The sequence below is a fragment of the Epinephelus fuscoguttatus genome, linkage group LG21 (assembly GCF_011397635.1).
Source record: "Epinephelus fuscoguttatus linkage group LG21, E.fuscoguttatus.final_Chr_v1".
In the NCBI taxonomy this organism is placed as follows: Eukaryota; Metazoa; Chordata; class Actinopteri; order Perciformes; family Serranidae; genus Epinephelus; species Epinephelus fuscoguttatus.
In genome coordinates this window covers 4,930,376-4,936,744 of record NC_064772.1, presented here as the reverse complement: position 1 = coordinate 4,936,744, position 6,369 = coordinate 4,930,376, and positions in this window count along the sequence as shown.

The following is a 6,369-nucleotide window of genomic DNA, read 5'->3' as shown; positions in this document are numbered from 1 at the left end:
CAGTTTCCTTACAAAAGAAAGTTGGATCAGACCAGAGGACAAACACAAGTAAACATAGGGGCTTTTCAGCGCTGGAGGCAGCTCCGACATTCACTGGGCCTTAGAAATGATACCACAACAGCAGCGTAATCTTTTATGCAGAGGTGGAAAGTAACTAATTACATTTACTCACGTTACTGTAATTGAGTATTTTTTTGTGTAATTTGTAATTTTTAAAGTAGTTTTTAAAATCTGTAATTTTACTTTTACTCAAATAAATTTTGACTGAAGTACTGTACTTTGCTACGTTTGAAATCACATCCGTTACTGAGTTTAAAAAAAAAAGAGAGATGGAGGTGAGTGCTTTAGCAGAAGCACAAGCAGACGCAGCAGTTGAAACGAACAAAACGAAAGGAAAGTCCGTGTGCACAGGGGAACTGCCCATTGTTCCGACATCCCATTGTTCCGACCATATTAAACCCACTGTTCCGAAGTCCTGTTGTTCCGAAATCATCATGATGCCCTGTGGTTAAAGGAGCAATAAGTGAAATCATTTCACCGCTAGGTTTGCTGTTGTGCACTGCCTGTAGAGCAAAACAAAGTGTGTCATGAGCACTCCTCCCTCTACCTCTGCTCTAGCCTACCTCTGCTATTTCCCTGCTTTCCTGTTAGCGTTAGCACTACTTGGCTGCCACGCTAACGCTCCAACTGAGCTGGGAGCCGGGCTCACTAGGCGGTAGGCCGAAGGTCGCTATCTGCTTTTGTTTTTGAAATGATCGATCCTCAGCGATAGAGTAGCTGCTTTTTTAACATTAACTTGATATATTTTTTCTGAACAAGTTTCTGTTTGTTGGCAGTCTCAATTCGATCATATTTTTATGAAAACTAAACTTATGTTTGATAAACTAATCAGGCAAACGCTATGGTGCACTATACCGCAAACCAATCAACAACAAGTTCCAGCGTCACCTGACTTGAAGTGTGCCAATGATATTCGCCCAAATAGGAAGTTAACCGTAAAAAGTATGTAGTCTGTGTCTTTATTCATGGTCTTTATGCTATCTAACCGACAGTATTCACCTGGACATTTTCTGCATATCTTCCGTGAGAAGCTGAAGACGCTTCTAACGTTAACTTAGTTGAAGTGTTTTGAACAGTTATTCACGTCGTGTATTAGCTCATTAGCCACCGATGTGTTGTTCAATCAATCAATCAATCAATTTTATTTATAAAGCCCAATATCACAAATCACAATTTGCCTCACAAGGCTTTACAGCATACGACATCCCTCTGTCCTTATGACCCTCGCAGCGGATAAGGAAAAACTCCCCAAAAAAAACCCTTTAACGGGGAAAAAAAAACGGTAGAAACCTCAGGAAGAGCAACTGAGGAGGGATCCCTCTTCCAGGACGGACAGACGTGCAATAGATGTTGTACAGAACAGATCAGCATAACAAATTAACAGTAATCCACATGACACAATGAGACAGAAAGAGAGAGAGAGAGAGAGAGAGAGAGAGAGAGAGAGAGAGAGATGAATTAATAATGAAAGTAATAATATTATAGTTATAGTTCTGGCTACTGTGGTACAATATGTTGAAAGTATGTATTAATATCTGGCAGTATACATGTGTGACAATAGTCATATGTGTGTAATAACAGTAGAAGTATGACTAATGACTAATGATGGCAGCAGCAGCAGCAGCAGCAGCAGCAGGAGGCATCTGGCAGGACCACGGCAGCAGCACAACCACACACGTCACGCTGTCCAGGCACCGCTGCGATATGAGTTAATCTGAGAGACAGTGGAGCACAAAGGCTCCGGAGAAGAAGCCGAGTTAGTGACATCCAGAATGGCCGAGTTAGCAAGATGCAGTAATAGAATACGAGAGAGAGAGAGAGAGAGAGAGAGAGAGAAGGAGAGAAGGTGCCCAGTGTATTATAGGGGGGTCCTCTGGCAGACTAGGCCTAAGTCAGCCTAATAGGGGCTGGTACAGGGCAAGCCTGAGCCAGCCCTAACTATAAGCTTTATCAAAGAGGAAAGTCTTAAGTCTAGTCTTAAATGTGGAGATGGTGTCTGCCTCCCGGACCGTAACAGGAAGATGATTCCACAGGAGAGGAGCCTGATAGCTGAAGGCTCTGGCTCCTGGAGCCGAGTGCACCAGCTGGGCGTAAAAAAGAAGGTCTTAACTCTTACGCCGGACTTAACTACGTCCGACGTTGTGACTGGAATTTACACTGCGTGCACCAAGCCTGACTGACAACGGTCGTAGCTGCGCCTGGTCTTACAATGCGCGTCCACGTGAATACACGCGAATCGATGATTGTTGCCAAGCAACACACTTCTACCCAAAGCGCTCTCAAACTTGTCCCCACAGCTGGAAGAAGAAACAATATGGAGAACACTAATCAAAAAAAAAAGGAAAAAAGGAAAATTTTTACAGATGGAGAAATTAGGAAGCTGATAGAATTATATTCAGAACATAAGGACATCCTCACGGCAAGATTAAATAACACCAACACCAACAGGCACAAACTGTCGGCGTGGAAAACAATCACTGCGTCCATAAACAATAACTGTGATGGAGGATCATGGACAGTGGAAGAGGTCAGGAAAAAGTGGAAGGATCTTTTGTCAAGAGCCAAAAAAGACTCTTCCATTCTCAAAAACCCGCCGACTGGGGGAGGACCTCTCCCGAAGATATCACCTTACAGCGCTATCATAATCGAGCTGTTTGGAGAGGACTCCCCCACCTTCACGGGTCTGAACGGGATTGACAGTACAGAAATGTCAGCAGCCGCTGATGTGTGTGAGTCGGACCGCTGCAGCACAGACTATGGTGTGACAGCTGTCAGCTGCTGTCAGAGTGGTAGGTTATTAACAAAGTAGCTTTATACTACAAGTGACTTTTTCCTACAGTCATCAGTTCGGCCTATATTGTCTCAACAAACTTTGAATACAATGTTGCAATTTTACAGACTCATGCTGTTGTCCGGTGTACATTGATCATGTCCCCCACTGTATTTTGAAAGGCCCCGTTGGCGTAAAACCTGAGCGCAATCAGCACCTGCAGGGCGGGGGACAGCGCCGAGTTTCTGTCAGACCGATGCTGCAGTTGAGGGGAGAGCTCTTCAATTAACTCAAAGAGCGCTTGTCTGCCGAAACGAAACCTCTCTATCAGCTCACTCTCTGTATACACATCGAGCGGGTTTGTCCTGTCACGAATGACTCTTTCCCGTCTAAATGCTCTCTCGTTAAGCATCCAGTAAATAAGACGTCTTGCCATCTTTCTTTCTTTTTTCCGGCCGTTTGATTCCGTTAAAATTACCGTGGCTACAAGTCCGAGTTTCCAACTTACGCCTGCTCCACATTAGGCGTAAAAGTTACACCCAGACGGAACACACACAGGGCTTAAGTCTAACTGGTGCACTCGTCTTAACCTTAAACTGGTCGTAACTTTCCGTTCTAAGTCGGACGTAACGTTACACCCAGGCGTACGCCCAGCTGGTGCACTCGGCCCCAGATCTACTTTTGGAGACTTTAGGGACCACGAGTAACCCTGCGTTCTCAGAGCGCAGTGTTCTGGTGGGATAATAAGGCACTATGAGCTCTCTAAGATATGACGGAGCTTGACCATTTAGAGCTTTATAAGTTAACAGTAGGATTTTAAATTCAATTCTGGGTTTTACAGGGAGCCAGTGCAGAGAAGCTAAAACAGGAGAAATATGATCTCGTTTCTTAGTTCCTGTTAGTACACATGCTGCTGCATTCTGAATTAGCTGGAGAGTTTTTAAGGACTTACTAGAGCTACCTGATAATAGAGAGTTACAGTAATCCAGCCTTGAGGTAACAAAAGCATGGACCAATTTTTTTTCATCTTTTCGGGTCAGGATAGGCCTAATTTTCGCAATATTATGCAGATGAAAAAATGCAGTCCGTGAGGTTTGTTTTAAATGAGAATTAAAAGACAAATCTTGATCAAATATCACTCCGAGGTTTCTTACGGTAGTGCTAGAGGCCAGAGCAATGCCATCTAGAGAAACTATGTCATCAGATAAAGAGTCTCTGAGTTGTTTGGGGCCAAGAACAATAACTTCAGTTTTGTTTGAATTTAACATCAGGAAATTGGTGCTCATCCAAGTTTTTATGTCTTTAAGGCAGTTATGGAGTTTAGTTAATTGATTAGTTTTTTCTGGCTTCATCGATAAATACAACTGAGTATCATCCGCATAACAATGGAAATTTATGGAGTGATTTCTAATGATGTTACCTAAAGGAAGCATATATAGAGTAAATAGGATTGGTCCAAGCACAGAACCTTGCGGAACTCCAAAACAAACTTTAGTACGTAAGGATGATTCATTATGAACGTGAACAAACTGAAAACGATCAGATAAATAAGATTTAAACCAACTTAGTGCAGAACCTTTTAGGCCAATTAAGTGATCCAGTCTCTGTAGCAGAATTTGATGGTCAATAGTGTCAAACGCTGCACTAAGATCTAATAAAACAAGTACAGAGACGAGTCCTTTGTCTGAAGCAATGAGAAGGTCATTTGTAATTTTGACTAGTGCTGTCTCAGTGCTATGATGCACTCTAAATCCTGACTGAAATTCCTCAAATAGATTATTATCATGGAGAACATCACACAGCTGGTCTGCGACTACTTTCTCAAGGATCTTTGACATAAAGGGAAGATTAGATATTGGTCTATAGTTGGCTAACTCCTCTGGATCCAGGGTGGGCTTTTTTAGTAGAGGTTTAATTACAGCTACCTTAAAAGACTGTGGTACATAGCCTGTTAATAAGGATATATTGATCATATCTAATATATGAGTGTTAACTAAAGGAAAGACCTTCTTAAGTAGCCTAGTTGGGATGGGGTCTAAGAGACACGTTGATGATTTAGATGAAGAAATCAATGCGGTCAATTCTTGAAGAGAAATTGGGGAGAAGCAATCTAAATATATATTAGGTTTTACAGCTGTGTTTGAGGGCAGATAGGTACTATCTGAGGACAGGAAGTCATGAATTTTGCCTCTAATAGTTAGAATTTTGTCATTAAAAAAGCTCATAAAATCATTACTGCTAAGGGCTAAAAGAATACAAGGCTCAATAGAGCTTTGACTCTCAGTCAGCCTGGCTACAGTGCTGAAAAGAAACCTGGGGTTGTTCTTCTATTAATGCTGAGTAATAGTTTGCTCTGGCATTGCGAAGGCCCCTCTTATAAGTTTTGAGACTGTCTGTCCAGATTAAACAAGATTCGTCCAGTTTGGTTAATCGCCAATTCCTTTCAAATTTTCACGATATTTGTTTTAACTTACGGGTTTGGGAGTTATACCAAGGAGCGAACTTGTTGTTCGCAGCGAGCCTACGGCGCTATCGACAACATGATCAAAGTCGGTACGGGAAACCTCTGTTACTGAGGGACATGGTATTGAATTTAACGACGGGGTAATCTTTTCCTTAAATTTTGCGACAGCACTATCTGATAAACATCTAGTATAGTAACTGTTGCTGAGTGGCGTGTAATCAAGTAAGTGGCATGTAATCGAGTAAGTGGTGTATAATTGAGTAGTTAGCATTCATCACTAGCAAAGTGAACAGACTTTTAGCCACAGTATAACCTCTATGAGTACAGCTAACTCAGCTTACTAATGAGGCTGCAGTTCATAGTTTCCGATGAGGAGACCCTGAGGAATAAACGGACTGTGCTGTGAGTAACCCAGCTAACGCTCAGAGTATCCTGACTGCACTGCTCGGGCCCCGCTGTCATGGACGACATCGACGGGCCGTCTTCATCTTCGCCACTGACTGAATGAATGACTGAAAGGCTGTTACACATCATCTGGACACATGTGTGACATCTTGATCCTCGCCTGCTGGTTCGAGAGACCATGGAGTTGACAGGAAATCAGACACAAACTATCTAATTATCAAACTATGTGATGACTATGGTATTAGTACTTTTACTGAACAAAAGGATCTGAATACTTCACCACTGTATGATATATGAATAACAAAAGCATCTGAATACTTCACCACTGTATATGAATATTTATGATATGAAAATTGAAATTGAATGTACTGTCCAAAGTCAAAACCACAATGTTGTACAAACCAATCTGCTGTATTGCTCTCTCTTTACTCTTGCGAGCTCTCTCAATGTTTCTTCTGTTGGCATATTGCATATAACATTCTCGGTGGTAGCCAACATTAGCTGGCACACAGACATTTTCCTTTAACTCATATTTTTCTACAGCTATTGCTGCAACTTGGCTTTCTTTATGTGGTGGACTAGTGCAGGAGAGGGAGTGAATGCAGCTTGGGCCTGACTCCTCCTGTGTTTCCACCTCCTAATCAGGGCCTGGCAAATATAAGTCACCTGT